The sequence below is a fragment of the Anopheles funestus genome, chromosome 3RL (assembly GCF_943734845.2).
Source record: "Anopheles funestus chromosome 3RL, idAnoFuneDA-416_04, whole genome shotgun sequence".
NCBI classification, from domain to species: Eukaryota; Metazoa; Arthropoda; class Insecta; order Diptera; family Culicidae; genus Anopheles; species Anopheles funestus.
The window spans coordinates 31,979,686-31,996,939 of NC_064599.1; the positions used below are offsets into that span (position 1 = coordinate 31,979,686).

Below are 17,254 nucleotides of genomic sequence, written 5' to 3' on the forward strand. Positions count from 1 at the left end.
GTAGGAAGGAAATGAGGTCTACCATCTGCCCCACCCATACCCTAATCCCTTGAGGGTCCGAGTTGAAGGGGAAGGGGAGAAAAATGTTTGCTTCCGAACCCGAACCATTCCGGAAAAACTCTAAAACTCAACACCCAGCAAACCAGGCCAGTCGATCTTGCGCGCGCACTCGAGGTTAAACGTTTGCGTGTAACAAACAGTGCGGAATCGGTTGTTCGGGCGCGCTTTCACTTAAGAGTTAAAATTTTATTCATCGCGAATTCGGACCATTTTATCTGACCCGTTGTTCGAATTCGAATAACGAATTCTCATTCTCTCGCTCGCTCGCTCGTTCTCCCGCGATCGCTGCATCCAATTCATATGGGAGTTTATTCATTTCCAGCAGAACGATCTTCTCCACACCAAAAGTGGTTTGCGCAAAACATCGGGGTTTTCTCGGCAGCAGTTAGTTTGTGAAAGTTTGCTTTCCACGCCGGATCAAATCGGGCTTAAGTGGATCAGTGTCGAGCTATCGAGTTGATTTGTATGCTGCAATAGCATAGCAGAGCCGAGTGTGACGTTTTTTTGGCAATGTTTGTCACTAATTTTTTTGGTTGAAAAGTGTCCCATTTGTGCATTGTGCAAGTGATTCAATTTTTGCTATTATTTTTCTCAAAAAAAAAAAGAAAAGAAAACCCTCCCCTGGGAGGGAAGAAAAGATCGTTCCTGTATGGTTGGTGGTTGAATCGGGCGTGGTGAAATATTCCCGTCGCGAATGTTTATCGCACGGTGATGGTGATTCTGTTAGCCAGGGAAAGAGAAAAAAGCGGCAAATAAACCCCATACGAGTTTCACGATTGTCATATCAAATTACCAAGTTTTGTGTATGTGTGGTGCCCATTTTATTCCCATTCTTTGGAAGTTATTTTTTTTTGTTTGGATGAAGTGAAAGAAAGCTGGTTTTTGGAGAAGAAAATATTAACAACAACAGCAGAAAAGCTAGCTAAGTGCCTCGATAGATGAAAATCTAGTGTGATAAGTTTTCTTTCTGTGTGTCTGTATTTGTTTGTGTGCTGTGAAACAGGTTGTGTGTTGATGTGTGTTGGTGCATCGTTGGTGTCGCCACGCTGAGTGTCCAGTGTTTGGTTTGGCGTGTGTGAAAGTTGGGGAAAAAAGCTTTCATCCCCCAAAAACTTGGTTCCAAACGGTGACGGTAGCGAGAGACACTATCGTCTCAAACTTCTTCTGCCCCCGAAATTGTCATCCTCAGCAGCGCAGCGAGCAGATTACGATGATGGATAATGCTAGCATTTGGTATTATGATCCGTTATGGGTAAAGCCGTGTTTTTTTGTTTGTTTGTTGCTGTTCTTATAGTTTCGCATGTCCAGCTTTCCATCTCGCATCTTCTTATTTTGGGTTTCCATCTCATACGAATTGTGTCCGTTGTTTGTTGGCGGACAAATTCGTTTCATTTTTGTTTCGAGAATCGTTTCGATGATGGAATTGAGGTTACACAACAATGTATTCTATCATTACAAGTGAACATTACGTAAATGGATTTTTATTTTTTTTGGAGTTTGTTTTTTTTTGTTATTTTGAAGAAACATTTTATTTGAATTGGTAAAACGTTTAAATTAAACAATAAATTACTAAAACTAATTTTTGAGATTTTTAATCACGACTCTCCTTCTTCTTGACAAGAAAATAAAATTAGTTTTTAATTTTTTTCTGTGATTACGGTTTTAAAATAAAGAAACGGGTTTTCTGTAATTTTTTAACATTATTAAATACAATATTAGAAAAGGTTTAAAAATCCCTTTATGATCTGATCGGAAAATTTTTTAAAAATAGTGTAATTTATATGAGGAAGAAGAGAACATCTCTTACAGTTGGATATCAATTCGTTTCCCAAATCTTTCGGTCTGTGTATGCGCATGTACCTGATTTAGCATCGTAGTGCAAAATTATGCCCCAAAGCAATCGCTTAATTTCAACACATCGTTTCACCAGCACAAACCCGTTTGCCAAGAAGGTATCGTTAAGAGTACAACTTCGGAGCTAGCACATCTGAAAGAGATTGGACCATCTTTGGGTGTTTGCTGCACCTTGTGTGCTGTTCTTTCCCTACTTCCCTCATCGCCATCAACAACAACAAACAGTCGGTACCCGCGACCATGTATGAAGCTGGTATTTGTTGGTGCTGGCCATCGTTTGTACTTTTTCGGCCCCGGGAGTGTAAAATGAAAACGTAAAACTGGGGCGTTGAATGAAGGTTTGAAACATTTGCTGAAGTCTAGATGGAAACGATTTATCACTCACTCTTCCGTTTGCCGGTTTCTCGTTCTCGCACATCGATCGTACGCCCAGATGAGGCACAACGTTGAAGGAAAGGGGCTGACTCAGAACCTTACCGAGGGGGTTAGTGTGCAACTGTGTGCACATGTGCCCCCGTGTACAATGTACTGCACGTCACATGATGGTGAAGAAATTTCCCGGCAAGAAGTCGCTAACGGACGTTTGGGGCGGAGGTTTTGTGTTTACTCACGTTGTTGGTCTGTGATTGGCACGGATCGATCGTTTGAGTACGCGGCAAAACGATGCCCATGGGGAGCGACACACGAGTGCGGGGTCGTTATGTTGATGGTTCGAAATTAATTTCATTAAAAAATCAATGGAAATGTTCACCGTGCAAAAGGTGGGTGTGAAGTTGGAGGATGAAACGAACTAGCACTCATGACCGAGGGAAGTATGTAAAAGCATTTTCAGGTGCGGCCTGGCACCTCCACATGTCGGAAAGGGCGGTAATAATGGGCAACATTGATGTGTGATATTTCCATTGGAATTTATGTACACGATGTAAGGGCTGGCTGGGTTGGGTGCAATGCATGTGAGATTCGGAAGTAAAACAGGGTAGATTTAATTATAGTTTGTTAAAAAATATTTTAAGCAAAGAGTGCGAAAAGGTGTGCTATTTAAAATCATGAAACAAAGCTAGAAGATCAAAAATTTAAGTATTATAGTAATGAATTTTTTTCAAATTTATTTGTAAAGTTTTTATTTTTCCAAAAATATCTATAAGGCCATGCCATTCTATATGAATAAAAAAAAAAACAATTCCAAAAATGGTTTATGCTTAAATAGAGATTAAAAAATAAGATATAATTAAAAGTATTAAATGCAACTGACACTTCCAATGAAAATTGACAAATGTTCGAGGTTGGCCATAAAATTTGAAAAAATGCAGCAAAAGAAAAAACATTTTCCAGGAAAGCTTTTCATCATATTTTGAATGCATAGTACTTGATCTTGTTTTATGTTTTTGGTTTTACAAAAAAATTTGAAGATTTCTGAAAAAAGTATGTAAAAAAGCAAATTTTTAAACATTATTTAAAGACAATATTCAGGTAGAATGTAACTGAAATGCATACACTATTTGTACAGGTTATCTAGATCAGAAATTAACAAGAAAACAAACAAACACACAACAAACAAACGAATAAACATCATACGGGGGCAACTTACCCAAGCTTACACGGAGTATTCGCAGTCAGTACTATTTTGAGTATTTCACTTCACGGAAAAATACTTTTCGATATTTATTTATAATTCATGATTACGGCTTCGGCCGTATTGTCAGTCTCTGAAGCTGAAGCAGTACAATTATCATTATTATCACAAGGCATTTCCTCCTTGTCCTTTGCCTTATCCCTGGCACACTCGGTTACTTTTTCGATAGCTTAAATAATAATTTCTACTACATTAAGCAACACGGATGAAAAGCAACAATATGATTTTTAATTTTTACTTAAAAGACTAGTTGTCGAACTGATAAGACAAGCTAAAATACACTCTTCTGGGGTTTGGTTTTCGTGTATCTCGCGCGCCTAGTGTACAAAGTACTAGGCGGCTCCATTTGCCTTTCGCCAGCTGGTACATTATCCGTGCATGATGAGATTATGGCCCGAAGAAACCCGACATGTGGGATTTGTACATGCACACGTACTTCGTTTCACGCTTATCAAGCAGCCACTAAACCACGAGATACAAACATTTACCATTCCCCTCTTCAGCCACGGCCATCATCTTCCCGCGTGGCTCATCATTGAATTGTGCATCGAACAGGAAGGGGTGCTTCATGGTGTCAAACTGTTGCGAACGTTCGCTGCCTTTCGTAGGGCTGTGATCAGTTGAAGTAGCTTTACTCGTTCGCGTACGCTGGCAACCGGGTGGTTAGGCTTCTTGAGTTTTCATGAGGTTTTAATAAACTTTCCGTAAAATAAAATAGCACGCAACTTGTTCATTTATTATGTAAGTTGTTTCACACTTCAAAAACCCCCTTACCACACATCATACGAGGCTAAACTCGTGCCAATACGTGGCTGCTTGCGGCATTGTAGTTAAACCTTTCGGCCTGTTCGAGTGGTTTGGCCATATTTTTTTCTTTGTTCTGTCTTCTACTCTTTCTCTTTTGATCGTGTTCGTTCTTGGCTAAGGTAATCCTTTCCTTTTTTGGTGCGCTTGGTGTGAAACATCCTTTCAGAGCTATCGAAGCAGGGTTGTTTCGGGCAGGCAGTTGGGTCGAGGTTGGCCAACCGATTATTTCTCCCACGGTACAATCGCGTGCTCTACGCGATGGGTGGGTAAAAGCATGAGCGAAACCTTTCGATTTTGATAGGGGAGTATTTTTTGTGTGTTCGCTGTCCCGGTTTTTTTCTTTCTACTGCATGTTTTCCTTACCACAACTGTCAGCCCTTGCACGGCTTGACGATATTCGCAAACCAAAGTAACTTCATCGAAAGCACTGTAACACACACACTTTCACGGAAAACGATCCCTTTGCCTTAACCCCTGTTGTTGGGGGGTTTTATTTTAACGGGGTCGTGAAAAAATCCTACCACGTCCGATCCAATGTGTGTAGAGGGAGTTATAACTTTTAATTTGAAACATGGTTAAATAATCGCTCGGGTGAATTTTCCAACACACCGTACGGATATGTTCGGCTGAAATTCTAGCGGCCTTCTTGTCGACTTGTTTATTATGCAAGGGCACATGTGTGTGTGTGTGGGGCATTGCAAGGGATCAAACGCAAGGGGATAATGCCTTTTGGGGTTCTTTCCAAAAAACCATCTCTTACAAATTTGTGTGTGTGTGTGTGGGGGGCATAAAGTTTTAAAATATTATTCACCATGCCACTTGTTGAGAGCAGCATAATCGCTCCTTCGAGTGCGTTGTTGGCTAATTATGATTGTGATTTGTGGCACGAGTTTTCTGTTCCGATTATGGTGTGAATGTGGACATTTCGTGTGTTTCGTTAACACGTTTTGTAAAGTTGATTATCATTATTTTTTAAAGGTTTTTTTTTCTTCAATTTAAGTACAACAACTTACCATTCCGAATGAAAATTTTAGAAGGACTTTTTTTCTTTAAAAAATCAAAATGACTAAATTTAAAACATTCGTTTAACCAGGCCGGGGAAGAACTAAACCGGGAAAAAGTCTCAAAAAAACGGAAGCTTTAATTTCCATTCTGTTCTCTTATGGCGCGTGGGCATTTACTGCTGCATACTTCCTACCTACCTTTCGGCCTTAACAAGACATTCGTGCCGTGTGTCTGGACGTTTATACTTATATTTTTATTTTTATTACATTTTTTTTGTTGCTCGCTCTCTCCCCGTTCTATCAGTCGGACGTTTACGACATCCATTACCGGGTGTGTTTTTCTTTATGTGGTCTTGTACGCCTTAGCGTTCAGCCACCAAACCCGACCTTCAGCCAAAAACACGATGCTAACACATCGTGTGCAAAACAATGTTGCGAATGGTTTCGAAAAATATCGCAACAATGAGTCTCAGGTGTCCTGTTTCTTAATAGCTGTTGCAAAATTCAATTCGCGCAAAACCATTCACCGTCCGGGTCCGGGTGGCGTCCAACACGGGATGGAATGGAAAGTTTTACCCCGAACCCCGAAGCATTGGAATAGTTCCAGGCCAAGTGCACGATGAAGACAACTAGCCCTGCGAGACACGACATAAAAGTGGCCTCGGTTGACTTACGTCGCTCCATGTGCAGGGCACTGTAATGGGAAAGTTCCACCTCCCCAAAACAAAACCCTTCCACACATCGGTCGGATAAAAACGGCGGGTGGCAAATGGTGTTGGATAAATCTTCTTAATGTTTTTTTGTGCGGAATGTTTTTAAAAAAGTATATTTTCAGATCAAAACCTTGGTGGGGGGGAACTCGCCGGTTCGTCGTAGTAATCTAACAGCTTAGTAGAATTTGATCAAACATGTATGAATGTTTTTACTGGAGGTTTTTTTTCCTCTAAAATGGATCTCCTTCATCTTCTACCATGTAAGTTTGTCCACTAGCATATAAATGTTTGCCACAATGTGCCTCAAAGTATTGTGAAGGTAGATACTTCATCCCCCCCCCCCCCCCCAAAAGTCACCCCAAAAACTCTCGAACAAGTCTAACCAGTTGTAAACCCTTTTCGCTCGCCGAGCTCTAAAAGTTGAGCCAACTTACGAAAACTTGTGAAGCAATAACTCTACACATCTCAGACGTCCGACCGTGCAAGACTGCACTTTGGTGCCCCCCGGTGACATATGGGGTGAGTTCGAGCCTTACATCGGAGAGCCCTGACCGACCGCTAACAGTGGGTGAACACTTTTTGGGTAGTAAATTTTTAATACCACTAATGCTTCTCCACTGACATCGTGATAAGTTTATCATAGTTAATGATCCTTCCCGACTCCCGGTGGTAGCTCGACACGATGATTCTTCACCAAGTGCATCACCTTCGAATGGGCTTCGTTTCCGCTCTCTTCGTCGAAAACAGATGTCCAATCAACTCGAGTCGTTGAAGGGTGGGCAGAATGGACCGAAAAAGTTGAAACCCAAGTGCCCACTTTCTTCCCTTGCCTTGCTCGATTCGAAAGCCAATCGACATTGGACACACTCTCGTCGAGGCAATAATGCACGCGTATGTCGTTTTCGAAACGGAAAAGGTTGAACCATGAGTGAACTCGAGGCGATGACAGTCGTACCAGAACGGTGTCTACCTTTGGCAGCCGATGGAAAATGAAGGTTTTCGTTGAAATTCATCACACAAACCACCCCGTTTCCATGACCCGGTGTACGATTTTCCGTGGGGGCACACCTTGAAGTTAGGCCGAGCGTCAAGGCACGCTACGGCATCCTTGAACGACACTGCCCGGTCCATAGGGAATCGTGACATTCACAACGGCCCCAGATCTCATGTACACAACTCATTGATAATATGTGCACATAAAACGATTTCAAATTGATTGTATAGAATTATCGGTATGTGCGCCACATGTTTGTACCTCCGTTAGTTTCATCTTTTCCACACGCAGACTTGGCTGTGCCCTTCGGCTGGCCATCCAGTGTACCATCCAATCTCGTACGATCTCAATACTAAGCGGTGAGTGTGTGTGTCTGTGCGCTTATGTGATACTTGATGATTGCTCGATTTTCGCTGATTCAGCAATCGTTCGATACGATAGGTTGTCTATTACCTCACTCCTTGCTTTTGCTTGGGAAAATGAATCTTAGAAGCGTACCATATGCATCATGCCCTTACAGTGTGGAATTTATAAATGTCATACAGGTTGTTGTTAAATTTAATTTTTGAATTTAAAAAAAATGTTATTTTGGTGTTTACATTTAGTTAGTGTCACGAAGTTATAAAATAATTTTTTTAAATTAATTTTTAAGAAATCTTATTTTAAATAATTATTTTATTTTGATATAACGAGGGTTAAATTTATACAATTTTTTTTTTATAAAACTTTATCAAATTCTTAATCTTAAATTTGACAATAATTTTCACATCAACCGTTGGCGCCGAATCCTTTCCCATTTACTATTAGCTTTTTATCACACACCGTCAGCAGCTGGTCAGCAGGCTGGTGGTCATCCTTAAACGCCAGCCAGCGATTCTAAGCGATGTGATCGGGTTAGTGTATCAAGCGGAAAGATAGCGGTACCATATCCATGCTCGGCTGATAGTCTCGATAGTACCGATAGTCCCGATCTGCTGCTCGAGCGTGAGAAAACCGTACGCCATTGCCAGTCGGTCAAAAGCATCATGTTTGCGCTGTACATAATCAATGACATTTTCAGACGCATGCTTCCCTTTGGCCAAGTCCCTTCAACTCGTTTCGCTTCTGCTCATGTTTTATCACTTGATTCGAAGGGAATGACAATTTTCGTACGAATGAAAAAAGGGCATTCGGAATTAGTCGACCGTAGTCGTTGTTGGAGTCAAGAAAAAAGTGTAGCTCAAGCATCAGCAGCTAACTGGAAGTACGCTCCGTACTGACGGCCGCCATTGTGTGTGTTTGTGTCTGTGTGTGTGATCACGATAAGACACTGGCTGAAAGGCGTGTTGATGACGAAAAACGATTGATTGAGTTGACAAAAAATCAATGAATGCATTAAAGTACGAATTATGATGGAATGGTAAGTGTAGACCGATTATGATCGATGGCAAAGGTGATGATTATGATGTTCAACGATTCACCTTTAATTGATCGAATTTTGAATCTATTTAAAAGCTTAACTCTTTTAAACACAACCTTGCTTGTTAAAGCACAATGAAATACAGTCAAGACCTCTTGTAATGAGTTAAATATGTTCCAGTGTTTAAGTCGTAATGCGTTAAAATCTATTTTGCTTGAAATTGGCTTAATAATGTAGGAGATTCGTTGTATATACTGTTCCAGAAACTTTTTCCTAGGCTTCAGTAGCCCTATGAGTTTGTTGGAAGTACTTCGGTGTTACTGTTTTTATTTCCCTATCTTAAATTATACTATAAATTAACAAATACAACAATTGAAAATAACCTATGCAGCTGCTGTATATTTCATATCAAGTCAAAGATTTTCCAATCCAGAAATAAGATTTCATTATGCATGGTTTGGTTCGGTAAATGGAGTATTTCCATACTACTTTAATTTACTTGTAATGTGAAAAAATCGTTAAAAAAGCACCCGTTAAGACAAGGTACTTCATACGAGTTCAAATCCTGAAGAGAATTATTCACGTCCCACAAAAGAAAAAAGCTTCCTAGCATTCACGATTGTCAACCTAATTTGAAAATGTAGTTACAATGATTATTTAATAATCCCACTCCGGAAATATCCGTCGATTTGCATCGTTTTAGAAACCTGAATACTCGCATCATTTATTGAAGATTGAAAATTGCGAACAGAAGAAGCAGAAAAAAAATTGGAGGAAAAAACTTTCCACTCAATGCCACACACCAAATGCCTTCCAATGTCCAGAGGACATGTCTGAGATTGATCGTACCATGTACGAAAAATGCAATGCAGAAAAATGACAAAAGCAGAGCACGGGAGAGGGCTATTGTTGAAATTTTCTTGAAAGATTTTTCCAAAGGACACCCTCTCAGTACGGGAATCAATTTCAGCTTGGTTTCATCTACGGGGAACTACGATGAATGGCGGAACGCTCCGAAACCTGAGGGCTGGACAACACGGGGGTCGGTTTGCATCGGTTTCGCAGCGGTCACATAAATGATTATTCATGTTCCTTCCCATCATTGGTTTGGTGTGTGGTCGTTGGCCGTTTGGAATTGCTTTTTATCGTTTGCCCCCGATGCACCGGTTTTTTTGGCCGATTCGGTTTTCACACTGGACTATTTTTTCTCCAGCCTTTTTTTTGCTATCACTCTCTTCCTTCTTTTCTCTATTTGGTGTCCTTGCTCGCTTCATGCATTTCCGGCAAAAGAAGGAAGAAGCTGCGCGCACGGAATGGGAGTTTTTTTTCTTCTTTCGCCTATTCTTTTGCATTCCTGGAGCGTTGGGCCTTGCATGCCGTTCTTCGTACGCTATTTTGTCTCGCCTTGGTCGACCGTAAACGAAGTTTTAAAAGCGTTTCAAATACCTCGGAACCGCTTCGGCTCTATTGGCTAGTACCGCTCTATAGCCACTTGTACCGACCCGCTCCCGATTGGTGATGGGAGATGATTCCATGATAGGTTATCGGATCGGGCAAAATGGACTGATGACTCGAATCACATTGGGAAGAGCGTGCAATAGAGAGTAGGAAAGTAGAAGCAAATAAAAAAAAAGCGGAGATGAATGCTCCGGGTAATTGGGGACGGGAATGGGAACATTAATCACTCGACAGCAATTTGCCACCCTCTTCGGGAAACATGGATCACAAGAAGCTGTACCATAACATAGGATAAAAAAATATATTCAAACAGACACACACACACACTCATATAGCAGAACGACGTACTTTCCCTCCAAGGGAATGTTCTCGACGCGATACGAAGGGACAGAATGAATCAGTACTTCGAGAAGCATTTCAAGGGTGGAAAGCGCCTTTTGCGCTGTCAAGTGCGAAAGTCCTAGCGCACGGTGACACAGGGCAGAGATGGGGATATTGTGAATCTTTAACCAACACCAAGCATTTGTGGTTTTTTTTATATTCGTGTCAGTGTTGCCTGCTGTGCGTCTACTGGCTGAGCAGGCAACAAACACACACAGCTCGAGAGTATTCGTTTGTGTGTGTGTGTCTCTTGGTGCGAAATTTCAAAAGTGCCTGATTTAATTACCACAACTTTCCACAGTCATCAAACTTTCAATGGTCTCCCGGGATGGATGGAAGGCAAAAACTGAGGAAGACACGACGGATGAAATCAGTGCCAGTGAATAGTGTCAAAAAACTAGTTCGCTTGTATTGGTGTGAACCTTTAGGCAAAATCTTTGGGGAAAAAAAAGTCAGTGAAATAGCTCCGATTCAGCTCAAGTGGGATTTACAACCAAATGGAGGAAGCGGAAGGTTGAAATGGTTGTTGGGAACTGGGGGGTGTAGAAAGATGATGAAGAAAAATCCCCAATTCACTACATGAACATAATCATGCTTGTTACACCGCTACTGCTTTGTGTGTGTGTGTTGGAATTTGCCGCCTGAAGTGTATGTAATTTATGCATTTCATTTCTAGTCAACCGCAGCTCGTCAAGTATCATTAAAAAGCCTTAATTCCAGTCAACAAAAGGTTGCACGTCTGTCGTGATCCTACGGTACCATTGAATGTCATCCAACCGGGTGCAAATGGTTCAGGTTCCCCGGTCGGCAGTGGCTTTTCAGAAACGAGAGTGCCCGAACAGCCCGGACAGCCAACAGTTGTCTCAGTACAGAGGAATCCCTGAGACCCCGCCTTACGTCAACGGGGCATGGGCTCGAAAGGAATGCCTTGGAATGCATAATTACGCAAGAAATTACGGCCATCTTTCTACAGCCCGGGTTTGGGCTGCACTTTGTGGTGCAATCAACGTGTGTAGCGAGTCGTGCTTGGGGATGTCATTCAACTGCCTATATTGACGGAACTCAGCGTCGAGTGTATGATACGAACTCCCTGGTGATGCTAATGATGGTCTAAATCCTTCACTATGCACCTCTCGACCATCTGTTACATTGTTTCGAAAAAAAAGATTTTTGAATGGATGGGAATCACACTAGAGAAAAAGAAATCTCCACAAAACGGAAATGTAGCATGCAGGCATACAATTTGCATATGAGAATAATTAACTTTACTGTGCAGCTGAACAACAGCTCAAAAAAACACAATTAAAAATTGTCTGTTTTGCGTAAAGGAAGCTCCTCAAAACTCAACACAGTGCGGTCGTTTGTTTACTAAAATCCATTTCTCTCACTCATCTTCCATTTCAGGATAATGGAGATCAACGTTTTCGCTCAGAAGAGATCGCCACCTCTTCTGGCGAGATGAATCGGTACGTCACTGTGTTGTCAAAAGCTAGTACGATCTTCGATGTTTCGATGTATGCTAAACGGGGTTTTTTTGTATGTAGAAGTAAACAATCCATACAATACACGATCGTTCGTTTTTGCAAGATCTGGTTTATTCTCTCTCTTTCTCTTATACCATTTTCTTTACGGTGTGTTGTTGTTGATGTTGTTGTGTTCGCTTCTGGATGTGAAATTAAAAAAAACTAATAAGTTTTCGTGAAAACGATGTTGTGAAAACCGAATACTTGCAAAAAAAAACCCCCGAATGAAACTCACGGTAGATCGCGATCATGTTTAGTGCTCGTATAGAATTGAAGAATGAACTAGCTTTTGATATAAATGGTGTCATATGTGGCTTGTGTTGTTCGTGTCAAATTTGTGTTGTTGTTTTTTTGATTTCGTCTACAAACTTGATTGAGTTATATGGATATTAAATTATGCTCACAAAGCGTCTTGTTTTTATTTTTGTGTTGTGTTCTTGGGTTTTGATTCTTGTTTTCTACATTGTTCTGCACGATGTGTTCGTGGTCGTTTGTGTAAACGTGTTTTATCTTTTTCACCTTTATGTGTTTTTGCTTCAAATTGGACGTAAACGTGTGTCGTTAATAGTTGAACATTTAATTGTGTTTTACAATGTTCAGACAAATTATCTTTTAATTATTTACAATAACAGTCAAATACACTTGTTTTACATATTCAGCTTGGTGTTGTGAAAAATAGTTGCACATACGAAATATTATGGAATGGATGATCAACTATTACATATTCGTGCCTTCGTTATGGGTGGGAGAGATAATCATAAATCATACTGTACAATTTTTCTTCACACGCTTATCCATTAATAAAGCCACAGGATGCATGGAATAAGGTCTTTTGTCAACAGCTGACTATTAGACCGAATTCAAACTCGTCTATGGCAAGAAAAAAAGAAGAAACTTTGACGTGTACTTCCGTTAAGCCATCATCCACTGGGTAGGCTTAGTTTCGGACAGGTAGCAAGTGTGGTTTTTCCTGATAAAACTATTGCACTACGCCACAATCCGGTTCGTCTGGAGCGTCTGTGCATAAATTTTCCACCGTCAACCATCCGTGGAGTTGTTGGGTGAGAATATGTCACGATAAATAAAAAGGGGGAAAAACACCCCCGTCCCCGGTAATGTGGGGTGTGAGTCGGATGCTTTTCTCTTTAGACGCTATCTTCGTTTCTTGAAGATATCTTCTGGCAGAAGAAAATCGTGTACGAGTATCCGCTGGCACTCGTTTTTTAAGGAATTCAAACACCCGACTCTAAGTTGTCACCAGAGTGTCTCTAGTTGGTGCAACCTGGCAAGTAGACAGCAGTTCGACGGATTTCCGTTGGAATGAAAGCAAACGAGCGATAGGAGAAGAAAGAAAAGAAATGATACACGATTGCTTGCTGCTGTTAAAAAGGAAAGCACCGGAAGCAAGTCAAGTTTTTGGAGGGTAATTTTTTTTTTCGTAAGGAATAGAAGCATCCAAAGATTCACCTTTTGCTAGCCAAATTCGTGTCTCGTACTCGTTAGGTGCATATCATTTTAACCCTTGTTAGTACACGTCATGTTCTGTGAATATGAAATTTCCGCCAATCTGTTTCCTTTGGCTTTTGCTGCTTTCTTAGCAATTTTTGGGTGTTTTTGGGGATTTGGAATTTTAAGTGTGTGAAGGTATTCGGGAATTGGATAAAGTGGTACCGGCAGAAGAAACAAAGTTAAATGTCTTTTGCATAGAATTTATCTGTCTGTTTGTTTTATTAAATATTTCTTTTTATTTTAATACCATTTTCTTTTTGTTTTAATTTCTTATAGTTTCTTTTAATGTTTTTTTAGTTCCTTTCATTTATTTATTGATTTATTGTATTCTTTCATTTACTTATGATTTAAAAAGCTTTTTTTTTCTTTTTTTCTTATGAATATGTTTATTCATTGATTTGGTTGTTAATTACTTAATTAGTTATTTAATTAATCAATTTGTTTTATAGTTTTTGGAGCCATGTAGTCTTGTGTCTACATATTTTAGTTTGCACTTCAACTTAAAAACTAGTTCTAAATGAACAAAGCAATTATATTTTCTACCAATTTCCCCCACTAATTTTAGTTCTTTGAGTTATCATTGAAAGTGCAGCCTTTGTTTTCGGTACTCATAATAAGATTGTAAGTTTTTTTTGTACGATCTTAAAAGCTTGCCCTACTTTCACAACCTGAAGTGAGCGCGCTTTGGCAAGAAGCGACTCACCAGAAAAGGGCTTTTGCCTTTAGTGGCGAAAACCAAGAACCAGACAGGTTCTGACACACTGAACAATTGGCACAGCATTTTACCAAGCGACGTTCCAGCTTCTGCAAACACAAAAACGCTCACTTCACCCACGGTACGAAAGGGTCTGCTTAATTATGCTCCTGTCTTTTCATTATCTTTAATATTATTATTTGATCCTTTTGTTGGCACTGAATGGGTACGCGTTTTCGCGCACATAATGCAAACCCTAGAGGAAGATGACTGATATAGCTGTGTCTATTTGTGTATATGTGTGTCTTTGGATGTGTGGGTTGGTGTGTGTGTGTAATGCAACTGCAACTTTGGCACTGTGGGCTTTTCTATTTCATTAATATTTCTTTGTTTATGCACTTTTGGAGTATGATATGAAACAAGTTGGAATGGAACCGGCTTGGAAGAACATTTCTTACGCTTTCGTGGGAATGATGATGTTTTTTCTTGCCAAATCCCGAATCGAAAGTTTGCCACTTCCTGGTTGGATTATTTCTTCCAACTTGCAAACTCGGTTGGTTGGAAAATTTGGTACTGAGTTTTTTCCGTTTTTTTATTATTTGTTTTGTAAGTGCCTTTTAGTACAAGTAAAACATCTTCTAGTAAAATAAATAAAAAAAAATCTTTTTTTTTTCTTCCATTTTTACTGAAACGCCCATTTTGTCGACCACCAAAAATGCACAACTGTGCTTTCACTGGGCATACCGGGGTTGGGCTTAATATAAACCTCTATATACGATCTTTTTTTCTTCTTCTTTTTTGCTTCTCTTTTTCCTTCTTCTTATTCTTCCTTTCTGCTCTTGCACCTTAGTAGCACTTGTTCGAATCTTTTAGTGACTTGGTGCTGGCCGAAAACTCGCACGATGGCACTGGATAGAGTAGATTGTGAAAGTATTGCACCGTTTGCAAATGTCCTGTGGAAAAGATATCCCGGCAAGTTTGAAGCCTTAACCGAGGAAAGGAAACAAAAGCATACACACACACACACCGGCACAGTAAAACACACACAAATCCATTTGGACTGGAAGGGTTCACGGGTACCAACTTTCACCCGGAATATAAAAAAACAAACTCCCCATCCAGAAAGTGAAGTCGAGAAAGAAACTGACATCTTTATTCGAAAATGTTTTGAATGCCCCACCGAGTGCGACCGTGCGGATGGACAAACCGAACGGTGGATTTTCCACTTCCTAACGATCGGGTTCGGTCGAGCGAAAGTTCGGCGGCTCTCACTGTTCGCTATTCTCGCCACCATCCTTTACAATGCTTGATTCTTTTCATTTTTCTCACTCGAAAGTCGGGTTTCGAAAGTTTGTTCACAATCTTTATTATTATCAGTTTGCGGGGATGTTTTTGTTGTTTTTTTGTTTGTTTGATTCTTTGGTTGCTTTCCACTATTCTCGTACACTTTTCGTTTCATCCGCTTTCGAGCTTGTTTCGGTTTTTTGGTGAAGGGGCAAAAAATGAGTTTTTGAAGTGGTTACTCTCACCCCTCCCCCTACGGTGGGTGGTTGAAGCATCGAATTTGTGTTTGGTAAGCCAAAAATGATGAGAATGCCAGCAAATTATCGGAATGTTATCGCAAAACCCACGACGAAGTGACGCTGTTGATCGCTGTCAAGCAGAAAATCGGTACCGGAATCGGGTGGGAGTTTTTTTTTTATTTCCGTACCGTGAGACGAAAGTTTACTGCTCTAACGAGCAAAGTGAAATGGAAGTAGAGAAGCGTTTCGAAAAATAAACTTTTATTGATATTTGTTGTTGGCGTAATATTTGTGGAAATAATGTGAAACGTTATGGTTTGAAATATTGTTTTAGTTTGTATTGAAAATGAAGGTTTTCATATTACATTTGAACGATGATCTTGATGATCATCCGCTTGGGTAATGAATAGTAAAAATTACCTTTCATTCATGTTTGATTTTCCATTTGAAATAAAGTCGGGAAATCCATTTTAATTAGCCACCATTTTCAATTTTTTTCTGTACGAAATAAAAGAATCCAAAATATTTAAAAAAATGTATCAAAACCCCAATAGAAAATTAAGCAAATAGTTGTAAGTCAGCAGTTTTAGTTGCCTTTGTAGTCGTTGCTAAATAGTTAAAAGCACAATCCGACTTATTCATGTGAAAGGTTATTTGGCCGATTATATTTAGCAAACATAATTCCACCGTGCGCAAGTAGAATTGCCGATCTCGCACGATAAAGATCAAAGCAAATCGTGGTGCGATAGATCGCTTTGATTTGAATTTGGGTTTTTTTTTTCATTTTTTTAGTTCTCCACCAATTCTAGTTCCCATTCTAGAGACCATCCTAGTCCATAGCCCCCAATCGTATCGACTCCCATCACGCAAATGAATGCAATACCGCTTTTGCATACCTTTCCCTTTGTTTTGTTTAGTTCTCTCTCCCTCTCTCTCTCTCTCTCTCTCTCTCTCTCTCTCTCTCTCTTTCTCTCTGTTGTTTTTTTTCTTTCCCTTCATAAGCATTCGCATACTGTTCGATCTGTTTGATATTCGGCGGGTGGTGGTTTTGCTGTTGCCGCCTCGTTTAGTTTTAAATTTCATATGAATTTAAATTTCGTGTAATTTGCGTTTTATCGTCTGTGTACTTTTGTGGTTCATGTAACATCACCGTGGTTACATCCATGTCTGCCTGCCGCCGGTTTCCCGCGCGGTACTGTTCATGCGTGTTTTCGATCGTGTATGCAGACCGATGATGCTTTTCCGTTCTGTTGCGTTTACGTGAATGTTTGTTTATTTTTTGTGTTTTCTTCTGTTTTTTTTTCGTTCGTTCATTCGTTCGTTCAACAACTTTTTCGCTTTATTCTACTTTTCGATGTACTGTTTTGTATGTGCGTTTTTTGTAGGAATGTGTGTATGTGTTTCTGCGTGATGTGTGCGAATATATGTGCACGATTATATGTTTGATATGATCCACCTGTCCAGTGTGGAGCGAATGGAAAGGGAATGACAAGGGAATGCGGATGAAAGTGAATGCATTTGACTTGTGCGTTCGTGCCTGCGTTCCAATCCAATCTCCAATGTTGTTGTCCCGCTCTAGCCTGTACACGTGTGGTGTTCGATTTTCATTACGATGCACACCACACTACACTATCCCGTGATTATCGATGTGTGAAGAGAAACGAAATTAAAATTCGTTAAATCTTCGTTTTCGGATGTTTTT

The 17,254-nt window shown here is 40.1% G+C and overlaps 1 protein-coding gene across 14 annotated transcripts in view; it reads left to right on the forward strand.

Moving 5' to 3' along the window:
- LOC125770974 (CUGBP Elav-like family member 4) overlaps positions 1-17,254 on the forward strand; it is a 468,092-nt gene that overhangs the window by 154,563 nt on the left and 296,275 nt on the right. The window contains exons 1-2 of one of the 14 annotated variants that reach the window (XM_049441127.1): positions 21-1,312; positions 11,708-11,769. The exons of 12 other annotated variants lie outside the window; for them this stretch is intronic. The gene's annotated coding sequence lies outside the window, so the exon portion shown is untranslated. Of the gene's footprint in view, positions 1-20; positions 1,313-11,707; positions 11,770-17,254 lie in introns of those variants that run through there. One more of the 14 variants, XM_049441128.1, reaches the window with a different exon arrangement.